Source organism: Puma concolor, chromosome C1, assembly GCF_028749965.1.
Source record: "Puma concolor isolate L17-30 chromosome C1, mPumCon1.1.hap2, whole genome shotgun sequence".
Classification (NCBI taxonomy): Eukaryota; Metazoa; Chordata; class Mammalia; order Carnivora; family Felidae; genus Puma; species Puma concolor.
The window spans coordinates 19,174,437-19,187,243 of NC_141674.1; the positions used below are offsets into that span (position 1 = coordinate 19,174,437).

Here is a 12,807-nt window from a genome sequence, read left to right on the forward strand (position 1 = left end):
GCATCCCATTAAGAGTTTAGCTGATCCCCACAACAGCCTGTGGCATACATGGATGGCATGGACTATAATCCCACTTTATAGCTGAGAGAATGAAGACACTGAAATGGCAGTGACCACCTCCAGGCCCTGCCAGATTAAACTGTGATACACTGATGTAAACCCACTCTTCTGACGCTTTGGTTGACATTCATTCTATTACCTCATTTAAGGCTCATGGGTAATAATTTAGAGGAAGAGCTTTCACTGTGGGATGGATTAGAGTAGAAATTGTCAGTCTTGGTAGGTATCAAAAGAACTGGTCTGTTGAATCTTCAGAACAGGGATTCTAGGGGTGCCTGGTTGGCTCAGTTGGTTAAGTGTCCAGCTTCAACTCAGGTCATGATCTCGCGGTTCATGAGCTCAAGCCCCGTGTCCCGCTCTGTGCTGACAGCTTGGAGCCTGGGGCCTGCTTCAGATTCTGTGTCTCCTTCTCCCTCTGCTCCTCCCCTGCTCACACTCTGTCTCTCTCTCCCTCTCTCTCAAAAATAAACATTAAAAAACAAGAACAGGGATTCTAACCTTTATTACCCCCTGGAACCCCATGGAGGATTTTCGTAAACACTGACACTTGAGTTTCTCCTCCAGAGATTTTGACTTAATTGGGTGCAGTCTGAGCATTGGGATTTTTAAAAACTTCCATGTGGTTCTAATGTGCAGCCATGCTTTAGAACGTACCTATGGCAGTTCTGTCTTCACGTAGGCTGTATCTCCTTCCTGGCTATATTTCCCTTTTACCCACTTATAGAAGAGTTGGGAAATTTTCTGTATTTATTCAGACTGAGACCAGGATCAGATAAGGAAAAAATGAGCTGGAGAAACGACTCAATTAAAACAGAGTTTTCTAGAGTTAAGAGCCTATACTGTTAACGTGATCAAGGGAAGCCATGAATTTATTAAAACTTTTAAGAAAAAGTGTTGAAAACACGAACTGTCTCTTGAGCCTCAGTTATGCCCTGAAGGCTATATGAGCTGAAGGAAAGGCAAAGATGAGTCTCTGGCTTTAAGGGATTTTATAGTGTGATATTATCGTGTGTCTGAGTCACTTCCCACCGCATACAGGTGCACGGAAGGAGGAAAACATTCGTTAGCTGCGTAATATTTGCCTGTCCCACCGAAATCCTTTCTGGAGGAAGCAGGTTAGGACATACACATCTGGAATGAAAATATTTGCTTGTCCAGAAGTAGATCTCCCAAAAGACCATCGCCCTCCTGCCTATGGCTGCTCCGCCGCTTTCCGGTTAACAGAGCGGCCTTTTCACATTGCTGTTTGGGCCTTAAAATCGACTACCAGATGCTCGGGAGAAAAGGAGATGCTGAAGAAGTGAAAAGCTGAACCCAGCTCCCAGCGTGTACACAGCAGGCAGCCAGGTCTGCAGTTTCACACGGTCTCTGCCTTGCCAGGTGCTAAATGTGACTTAACCTGAGAATTGCTGTCCTGGGTTATCGGATCAACTCTACCCAGGCCACGTCTGGTGGAAGCTTCAGGAAGTGAGAATAGCTACAGATCGGTGTGAGTGTTGTCCCCGTGGCTTAGTGACAAGTCCTCTTGAGAGCTCTGTTTCCATGCAGGAATCTTCAATCTGTCCCAACTATTTCTAGCAAATTCTTTGGCTGCTGTGGCATCTAGAACAAGTCCTATTTGTCCCAAACTTATTTCATTCTGGCTCCAAGGGGTGGACATTTAGCGTAGGAGCATTAATGGAGACTCAGACTTCAGAGAAGACATTTCCTTCTGTTGTTAAATCTTATATTAAACCGTGCTTACTCAGAGGCCTCTGGCTGCAGGAAGTGGTGACGAGGATGGAACTTGGCAGATGGCTGTGGCTGCGGCTTCATGGAGGCCTGTGTGGGGACACGATTGTTTGTATATTGGTTTTCATTTATGTATTGGTCTTATTTTCATCTTCCTGAGGTACCCAGATGCTATGGTGATAGATTGGTTGGAAACGACTCATTTGTCAGGGTTCCGTGGGGGACGTAGGTTTCCTTCTCTTGTGCAGTGGAGTCTAAAATGTTTAATTAGATGCTGAGGCATTTCTGCATGGGTCCATCTCTGCCAGGTCTCCTGGGTGAATGCCATTCCTGGCTTGGAGAGGAACTGGGCATTTCTGGGCCCGACCTCCCCTCCCCTCTTGATGCAATTCTCAGCCCTCCCTTTCTATTAGCTGCTGGGCTTCTCCCCCTATCGTTTTTGTTCTAGAAACTACCTTTATGTGACTGCCGGAATTTGCAGAGCTGATCCATGTTGGAAATCTAGTTGTCAAACAGGTCCAACCCAGACTTTATGAAATAATGTAGTTGCACTGATACGCAGTGAGAGGAATATTAACTACCCGCTGCTGATCTGTTTTGTTCGGTGCAACTTTTTCGGAGAACTAACCCTGTTCTTCCTGCACACCAGGCAGTGCCTGAGATCCTGAGGGTGCAGAGATGAGGCTTCTGCCCACAACGACTAGAGCATCTGGCCAGAGTGCGATAGACGTGTATAAAATTCTAGCACCGTGGAGGTGCCCAAATAAAGGGGTGACCAAAGGACTGGGGAGTCACATCAATTTGCTATGAGCTTGGGGGAAAGGACAGCATTTCAGGCAGATGTGGAGAGAGTACTAGAGGTAGTGGGCTTGCGGGATAGCGTTCTGCTCCACGTGCTGGATCTGGGCAGGGGTCCTGGGTGTGCATGTGGGAGGTGAAATGTGGAATGCCCAAGGTTTCTACTGGGGTAGATGGGGACATCGGGGAGTGGGAATAGTGAGAAATCCTGGGAGGGGAGATGAGTTGAACTCTAGGCAGGATAAAGTGACATGCTTGTGAGATCGAAGTGACACATCCAGTGGGTGGTTGGAAATATGGGTTTGGGACTGGGGGTGATGGCGTGGCAGAAGTCACAGTGTGGCGCGACGGGGGTCGAACGCTTGAGTGCAAAGCCATTCAAGGAAAGCTTCGGGAGCACCGGTGTTTAAAGAAGAAACAGATTTGGGGAGAAGGTAGAGTCAGGTGGCAGAGGGACCAAGAGAACCGCCTCCAGCCTCCTTTTCCCATCTGGTTCTGCCACACCTGGCCGCCCAGCTCCCAGACTCAGGCTTGCAGCGCTGTGTCCTCTCCTCTTCACCCCTGCCGTGCTTTGGAGGGCTGTCTGTACTGGCCGCAGACTCCTCAGCTTGCCTTCCTTGTTGACATCAAAGATTAGAGTCTGTTTCTCCCCTTTGTTTTCTGATGCGGATCAAGACTCACCTTCGGACCTTTGCTAAGAGGAGGGAGTGTCCTGCGTGGTCTGCTTTTTGGTTTCTGATCGAGAGCCCACAAGCTAACCTGGCAACATGTGACTCTTGTCCTGGCCTGGTGCTGAGTGACCCCAGCCCGTGGCTTCTTCCTTGCCCCAGCAGAGCGTGCAGACCCGTGCCTCCACCTTCTTTCTGGAAATAGGATGGTGCGTCTCCGGCCTGGCCACGCTCTAAAGATTCGCAGGCCAGCTCCCTCATCAGTAGGAGGAGGCCACGCGTGGAGGGAGAGGGCATAGGTTAATCTTCATTGCTGTCGAGGAAAGGAAGAAGTGGTGGAGTAGTGAAGATACATTTTGTCTTTCCCCAGTGACCACAGGCAGGCAGTGGCCCCACAGATACCACCACATTCTTCTTAGCTTGTAGCCGAATCCTCCATCCAGTGAAGAGTTCTCTTAAAACCGAGCTGCCGGTCACCCAGCGGGGAAGGTCACTTGGCAGAGTCCCTAAGGAAACCGCCATGTACAGAACGTCTGTGGGGCATCCTCACCCTGGACACCCTTCTGGATTTCCTCGTGACGTGTGAGCTGCAGAAGCTGGCCTCTGCTTTCTGGCCCCAGCCTGCGACCGGTGTCTGGAAGAAATCCCGAACGCCCCAGTGCCAGAGCTGTCCCTGTGTTGTGGCAACGAGGTAGTCTTGGCCTCTTCTGTCTTGCCCGAATTGCTCTGAGTTTCCCTGTAGTGGTTTGAGCATCTTGAAGTCTGAATATTTAGGTCTGTTTGTCTTCCTGGGAAAACAGGTGAGCTGTGGCCAGTGCTCGTCAATTCCAGTTCATCACATCAGGACTGAAAAGCGGGTGGTGTCTTTCTCCCTTGTGTCACCATATTTTCAACAACAGCCTGCGCTGGGTTGCTCAGCCTCCTCAAGAGGAGTGACAGAGGCTAAAGCGAGTTCCTGTGCTTTCGTCCATGCTTGTCCTTAGACCGGGTTTGTCGGTGCGGGTGGAGGATCTTGGAGCAGCCCCACCAGCTAAGTTGAAAAGCGTCCAACTTCCTGAGTCTCTATATCTATGCAGTGCTACTCCCCCCCACCCCCCTCCCCTCCCCAGACCTCCCACCACTGGGCCTGGACCTTCTGCCCCAAGCCAGCACCCCACCCCCGCCAGTCCTGGAGCTGGCACCCCCTTCTAGTCCCAGAGCCAGCACCCCACCCCCGCCAATCCCAGAGCCAGCACCCCCTTCCAGTCCTAGAACAAGCACCCCCACCATCTGGCCCAGGAACAGCACCCCCCTCTCCAGTCCCCTTGTGCGAGTACGCCACATTTTGTTTATCCGTTCCCCTGTCGATGGATACTGGGATAGTTCTACCTTTTGGCTATTATGAATAATGCAGCCGTGAACATCTGTGTACATGGTTTTGGGTGGACATATGTTTTCAGTTCTTTTGGGTGTCTACCTAGGAGTAGAATTACTGGGTCACATGATAATTCTTCCACAAACTTCCACAGCGGCTATACTGTCTTACATTCTTATTAGCCATGTGAGGGGAGGCAGTGACTTTAGGAGCTCAGTGTGCCAACCCCTGTGGCATAAACCAAAAATGTTATGTGGAGTCAGCCTCAGTGCAGGGCAGCAGGGACTGGTGGCATCAGGAGTGGGCAAAGAGGAGACTCAGGGCCTGGGGAACTTGAACGGAGTTCATAAGCATACTTGGGTAGCCTAGGGTCCAACCTTCAGGGATGGCTGAGCGTCTCTAGTTTGGTGGGAGTGTGACAGGAAGTGTAAGAAGCAGTGACTTGGGTAGGAAGGGGCCATGTGGTCATCTCAGGAGGGCTCATCCAGGTGATGTTTGTGGGTGTGAGGTGTTAGACCCTGAGCCTGGGATGGTGGCAGAGGATGGCCTCACCCAAGGAAGCCTGGTACAGATCCAAGCCCAGCCCACCGATTAGGCTGATGGGGACGTGGGGGGAAGGAGAGTATGATGAGGGATGGGGGTACTTTACTGGGCTCCAGTATGGAGGGCCGTGTTTTACCCTGAAGCAATGCCCTTTTCCTGAGGCAGAGGCAGCTAGGTGATTACCCTCTACCTGGGGTTAGGATCTGAATCAAGCATGTGAGGTTAAAGTCAAACGTATCCTTGAAAATCTCTCATTGCCAGGACCCTTGCCCTTGGAAGCTCAAAAGCCAAAATTTAGCAGCTTCTTTTGTTTGCTATTCAGTGGTGGCTTCTCTTTTCTTGGGGGCACTGGATGCCAGGGTCTAGTTTGCTTGAGGAAAGAGTAATAGGGAAAATAAAGAGATTAGGGGAGGGGGTGGCAGATAGGTAGAATTGAATATGTGTGAGTTAAGTGTACATATGATGCAATGCCCAGGCCCTCTGGCTGCTGTACTGAGTGGCTTAGGACCTAGGGTAGGTGTGGGGGGACTTGGGAGGACCACAAGAGCCTACATCAGAGCCTCTGGGCTGTGGCGGGTGCTGCAGGACTGTTCTCTCACCGCTTGCTGGCTGTACTGGCTCCTGGAGAGACCGGGGAGTCACCATAAACCCACAGCAGCCCCAACTCAGCACAAGCAGGGTTGGGGTGGCCCCTTCACCATATCCAAGCTCTGGAAGCCCAGCCTGCATCTTGCAGAGGCCTCTTTTGGCATACGTGGGTCAAGTCAGTGCCACCTTGTAAACAGTGTTGTGATTTATCAGTGTTACAGTTTGATAGCGATGCTTCTCCATTCACTGCCTCCTTGACGCATCTGGTGATTCAGGAAGCTTATTCCCAGTTTACGGACTGAGGCTCAGGAAAAGAATGGCTTTCTGAGTTCCACGATTGGGAAGAGATGGAACTAGGACACACACCTGGGACTCCTCCTGGCTGTGGATTCAGCATTCTTTTCCTTGTGTTCCCCTTCTTGGGGGAACTGTCTGGTATCAGTGCTAGTCTTTCCCAGTGTTCTCTTTGTTGGAACAGATGACAGTCTTGGGGTCACGGGGTGCCAAGAACCTGGGAAAGGATCAGGGTCACGTCTGATTCTTAACACACATAGCTTTCTTTCTCCCCAGGCTCTGGCCAAACGTGACATAGATCTGCTTCCCTGTCTCTGCCAAGGCCATCTTGGCCCCCTGGTTGCGCCCCCATCTGTCTAAGCCCCTTTCTGGGCAGCAGCCTCCCGAAGAGACAGCCCTCAGCTCAAGTCAGCTGAGATATTTGGGTCGAGCCTCAATTCTGATGAGGCAGAGTTAGCATCTCCCTGCTGCAGCCCCAGCTTTCAGCAAATGGTAAACTCGACTTGAGGGCAACATTCAATTATGAAAATCTATTTCTCTTGCCACATTCAAAAAGTCTCCTAATGTGCCTTTGTGCACATACAAATTTAGTGACACATCACTAAATGTGTATGAGGTTGCCATGGAAATGTCTCTCTTCTAACATGGCACTCCAAAAGCAAAGAGAAGGGAAGTTTTCTTTGTAAAGAGAAGCAGAGCAGAACTTGGCTAATTGTCATCACATGAATCCCCAAACTGTCATTCTTCCCTGACTACCTGTCTCCTACTTCCTGTCAACAACATAATGGTGGAAGCCAAATCAGCATGCCACATTTCCTCAGGACTTCCACAGGCATTGTCCTTCACCTTTATGCCAGGCGCGTCCCGGGAAGGATGCCGGGACTCCTGATTTGAGTTGTCACCTAGGTTAGAAAGTGCACCTTCCTGGACCGTCTGGCACTTGCCACTCAGGAACACTAGAGTCCCAGAAGAGCTCTTGGCCCCAGTTTCTTTGTAGAAGTTGCAGGCTGAATAGGTCTTCTGAGGATGCTCTGCGTTTTCCACCAGAGACATGGGGCTTTGGTTGTCTCTGTGACAAATGCATGATGTGACAGCATACAGAGCGTGCTGATACTAAGGCACCTTTTGAATGTCAGCAATCCCAAATATTTTCCTAGTAGTGGTGTGAATTCCTGGAGTGTGGGGAAAGACGAAGAAGGACCTCAGAGACTTAAGTTTGACTGAATGCCTTCCTTCCTGCCTCTGGCTCACCTTGCCCTGTTTTCACCTCTGTCCGGTTGACTTTCTTCATTGATCTTGTCTGTGAACAAAGAAGTCCGTGTATTTCTGCAACTTCTGAGGTAATCCTTTTCTATATTGGCTAATCCTTTGGTTAGGTCATTGAGTTCATTGGCTTTCCCAGTTTTGGAGCTGGGTAGCTGTCCTTATTGGTTCTCAAGTTGAAGCTGATGGGTCTTTTTGCAACTGTAGTTCACTAGTGGCAAGTTCTGAGGTTGGGGACCTTAGCGCCTTGCCCTGCACACTGCCCTAGGAGCCTGTCCTTTCTATTCTCTGTTGTTCTGGATCTCTCTGCAAGCTCCTTTGGCCTATGAGGCTTCGCTGTCATTTCATGGGTAAGTGATGGTTTCGGGGCTCAGAGGCCAGTTCACCCATATGCATGTTTCTCTTCCTAGGTTATCCAACACACGTGTGGCTGTTGGGCTGGGGGATCCCAGAATGCTGGACTCCCTGTCCCCAAGGGGACTTCTTGGTTCCTTGGGTTCTGAGAGCCTGCTTGTTGTTCTTATCCAGCTGCCCTGCATCTGTTGGAAGCATCTGGTTCCTATCTAACATCAGAGGGTGAACTCCAGAGGTTGAGTGTACTCCAGTCTTGTTGCTTTTAATGTTGAAAATCCTAGGATGCCCCACCTTGCCCGTGGCTGCGCTGGCTCCCAAGAGGACCTTCTGCCACTAACCGAGCCAAGTTGCCCAAGCGGTAGGACAGAAACAGCTTCTGATTCGAAAAGCAGAGGATATTGTGCTGTGAGCCCCCGAGTACACAGATCTGCATTCCCGACGGGATCCTACTGCGTCTCCCCTTAACCTTGGCCGGGCAGCAGGTCTTCCCTGCCACGAGACAGATTGTTCTTGCTTTTACAAACCAGGTTCTCAGCATCGTTTTCTTACCCAACATTTATTTCTCCTGCTGTCAAGGGATAGGTGAGGAGTCACTTGGCTCATTGCTGACTGTGACCTTGTTGATCATATGTAAGTCTGACCAAGAGCTGAGGGGGATCCCAACCAGAAACCCTGTTGTTACCAAGTCAGTGCCCAGAGCTCACCACGCTGGGGCCTCTAAGAAACCCGTCCGCCTCTGCAGGCAACCACTGCTCCAGGCTGCTGTGGATGCTTCTGAGTTTGTTATGAGCTTATATTGGGACCTGTGTTGGCAGCTTGTGACCTCCCCCTAGAGAGACCAGGTCAGACATTGCCTGCTTGGCTCTGTGACCTAACCACATCTCCCCTCCAGCAAGGGGCAGGGTTTTTTAACGGTAGAAAACTCTGTTTGGGACAATATAGAACTTATCTCTGACATACAACGTTCTGAATTCTTTTTCTGCCATTTTCGACTCTGGTAAATCTGCCACACTTGAATGTGTAAATACCTTAGAGGACAGCCGGCTGCCCTTTTTTGCTCTTGGCTCGTGCCAATAAATACCAGTTTAGTTCTTACAGAAGAAAACCAAAGGAGACTTGGTTGTCTCTCTAATCCACAAACCCTGTAATTCTCACCTGGAATATCTGGCTCTCCTATCTCAAATCAGTTCTAATGGCAAAGGCTAAAGGGAGGCTTTATTGCTCTTATCCAAGCTTATTTCTAAACTTATTTTTCAACTTGTTTGTCTAGTAAATGAGAACCCCTCAAAAGAGAACTGGAGGGGATTGGCGTAGGAGAAAGGGAGAAAGGCACTAATGACCACAGAAAGAGTTAGGGAGGGAAGCTTGCTTCTGGAGAGATTCCTGCCTACTGGACACTCAGAGTGGAGTCCACCAACTAATAAGCAAACATTCTAGAAATCAATGGATGCCAAGAACCAGGGGGCCGGCTGCTGCTGAGTTTTCTAGAGTGCCAGCTGGAAATCCTCTCCTGTACTTTCTTCTGTCCCAGAGGAAAGTGCAGACTTGCCCTTGCCAGAGACTTCTATTGGGCACTGGGCCAGAAAGACAAACTGCCCAGTTGGAGAGGTGAGAGGGCTCTTGGTTCTTCTAGGCCGACCTTGAGCTTGCTTGGCTGTTCAGCTGTACTTTAAACCTCTCTCCAAGCTCACTGCCTTGCTGGGGCCGGGAGGGTTGTTGTTCATTACCCTACAAGTCGTTTGAGTTGGACAGATCCCTGTTCTGCCCTTGTCATTTGTGAGCAACCTTCCAGCAGCTGGAAAGGGCAGCCCGTGCCCAGCACTGTGGATACGACCCCTGAAGGCAGTGTCCGACCCTTCTGTGTCTGTGGGGCCGTGACGCAAGGCAAAACTCCATGACTTCAAGTAAGATGCTGTCTGCAGGGAGAGACTAATGTGCGTTCCTCTGGCTCTTGTCGCTGAGCAGGTTGCCCAGAATTAACACGCTCACCCTTTAACCACAAGCTGATCCTTCTGGCCTGGTAGAGTGCATTCTAATTCCCATGCCGGCCGGGGCCTGAGGTCACCTGTCAGAAAAAGAAAGATGTTCCCCACGGGGAAAATCCGTGCATTGGGGGTTATATCAGGTTTATTCCGGGCATTTCCTTAGACTGATGGATTGTGGGATTTAGAAAAGCGATGAAGTCCCGTTCAATCTGAAGCATGCTAGCCGCACGGTCCCACGTCAGTGCTGTGCGTCAGTCCTGGGGGGAGGGAGGACACTGCTGCCTGCCTGCTGTGGCCTGAGACTGGCCTGAGCAGGGATTGCTGAGGAGTTTGGGGACCCAGAAGGCCTGTCCTGCTTCACAGCATTGCCCACCCAAAGTCAAGTGCTTGATCTTTCCGATTTGCTGCTCCAGCAGCTCCAACTCCCGAGTCCGAGTGGCCGGCCCCAAGGCCTCCGGGCACTTCCCCAGGATGTTGGGAGAGAGCAGCCGGAGCCAAGGAGCCTTTGCCCCGCGTGTCGGGGCTGGAAGGCCGTGTGGCCCCTGGCAAGAGGTTCCGGCAGCACCAGAGACTCCTGCTGCAGGACAGCTGCCTCCTTCCTGGTGGCCGTTGGGAAACAAATGGCTTCTCTAAGTGACACCGGGACTCTGGCGAGTACTAGTCGCTGCCAACGAAGTCTGTTCAGCGCGGCGGAGTCGTGCTCTCCTGGGAAGTGAGACTCTGCTAATGTGTTCTCAAGTTCTGTTCCAGCTGGCGCCGGCCCTTCCCCCCCCAGCACCCGCTCAGGCGCGGGGCTGACTTGCCCGTGGCACTTGGCGCGTGGCTGCTCGGCAAATACCGAAGCTGCTGCCGGCCTCGAGCCCCGCCGTCTTTCCCCTGCCTCGGCGGGTCTTGCGATCTGGGGCCAGAGCCTCGTGAGCTGCCGTCGTGAAGCAGAGCTTGGGCGTCCTCTCACGCGGGGGCAACGGGCCGCCTCAAGCAAGGCTCAAGCAAGTTATTTAGCTGCTGCCTCATTTTCCTTTTTTATGCAATGAGCGATGGTGGAACCATCCTTGAGGTAGGGATATGCATAAAGCACTTAGCCGAGTGCCTGGCACATAGTAGGTGTTTAATCAGTATTAAGCTTCTGCTGACACGCCTGAAAATTTCCCAGCACTGCTGGCCATGGCCCGGCTCTTTAAGAGGCCTTTATAGGAAACCATCTTTTCGTGTAGTGATGTGACCACTGTATGCCCTTCCTTCAAATGTGACCACTGTATGCCCTTCCTTCTAATTAGATGTCCTATCACCCTGCCCCGGATACGGTCCTCTGGCTTCTAAGGGGGGAGCTCCGCAGATGCCCTGATTTTTGTGAACTCTCTAAGACCCAACAGCTGTCAGTGGCCTGGGCTAGGGGCCACGCAGGAGAGGGTGTTGGTGCTAAGCTGCTTTCTCCAGAACTAGGCTGCTGTGGCTGGCCTCAGTTTCCCTCAAGTCTGGCTCCAACAGGAAACTTGCTGAGTGGCCCAGCTCTTACCTGGGGGGTAAGGGATGAGGCATGTTTGGGAGGACAGTGTGGGGACTGCACCCTGAAACTCACTTATCTATTCCAGTGGTTCTCAGCTGGGATGATGTTGTACCATGTGTCCCCTCCCCCCCCACCACAGGTGACATTCGGCAATGTCTGGAGATACTTTTCATTGTCACAACTGGGGATGCCTTTGCAGTAGGTAGAGGCCAGGAATACTGCTAACCATTGACAAGACACAGGACAGCCCCCCACAATGAAAAATTATCCAGCCCAAAATGTCGATATTGCCGAGGTTGAGAAACCCTGATCTAGTCCCAGCTGGATGGGGTGACAAGTCTGGGAACTCTAAGGATTGTAGGAGCAGCGTCACCCAGAGAGATCAGCCCGAGTCCTTTATCCCTTCCTGTCCCCTAGCCCAAAAACCTAGGATCTCTTATCCCTTTCTGATGTGCTGTGAAACTGTGGGCAAATGAGCCCCTCTGAGCCTTAGAGTTCATTCCTTATACTCGGGGATCCTAGAGATTGCCTTTCCAGCTGAGGACCTATCCAAGGCCTCCAGGTCTAATGCTGAGACTGTTATCCTAGGGGATCCCAGGCTGTTACATTGATTCCTGAGGCACCCTACTCCTCCAGAGGGTAAGGCTTTGTAAAAAGAAAACAGCTCTGACTTCTATTCTGGGGGGACTGTTGAGCTGGATCTAGACCCTGTGTTAAGGAAGCTCTGTCCCGCAGGGTGGGTCAATACTTACCCCCAAGTCCTCCCAAGTCCCAGGATCTAGCTGCTGCTGAAGCAGCCTTTCCCCGTCTCAAGTAATTGCCGTTTCTTTATGCGTCGCGAGCTTTTAATCTGTGTGTGGCCGCGTTGGGAAGCCTGACTTTATGGCAGATGCTGTGGAACGTAATCTGCTCACGTTTAGGCTGTAAATTTTCTGTGGTTCCAAAGTGCTGCGGAGTTCACCAGAACACATGCTGTCCTCTGATAATTGAAGTGGCTTAAAACAAAGCAAGGCCTTCTTGGTTTGAAATAAACCATTTTGTGAGCTAGGCCGTTTTAAAACAAAAACAAAACTTGGAGCATGTCTCGGACTGAGGACTCCAGTTTACTTCATCCCCACAGGTCGTGGATTAAGGAATTAATTCACTCTGTGATCTTGGGCAAGTATTTTAACCTCCCTGGTCTGAGATTCCTCTATAAAATGTGGGGCCAAGGCTAGATCCCCATGATCCCCTCCTGCTGTGGCCTCTTGCCCAGCTCCTGGGTTTTGTGGAATTTAGGGAGGGGACCTTATGCTGCTCTTCCAGGGTGAAAATCACCGCTTCTGAAAGGTGTGGGCGAGCTGAAGAAATGACCCTCTCCTCCTCTCCATAATTACGCTTCTCAGATGCTCTCGAAATACCAAATGACTAGTTTAGTTACAAGGAGCTGGCTGACACTTGTAGTTTAAATCTCTTTCCTTGGCTTCAAGGGAGTGAGCGGAGTTTGACAAATACAAATGGAAGACTATTCTCCGGCTGTTTCCTCTGACCCTTGGGAACGGAAGATGATCGATGTGTGGGGCAGAGCGTAGCTGGTTGAAAAGGGGGCTCTCCTTCCCACATCCCTCTTCAACTCCTGGTTTGTCTCCTGGGGTCTATTGTTGGCCTCCTATCAGGGGCACT

General features: G+C 51.0%; 1 protein-coding gene across 2 annotated transcripts in view; it reads left to right on the plus strand.

The window, feature by feature from the left end:
* Positions 1-12,807, plus strand: part of MAN1C1 (mannosidase alpha class 1C member 1) — a 141,340-nt gene that overhangs the window by 16,048 nt on the left and 112,485 nt on the right. The gene's annotated exons all lie outside the window — the stretch shown is intronic.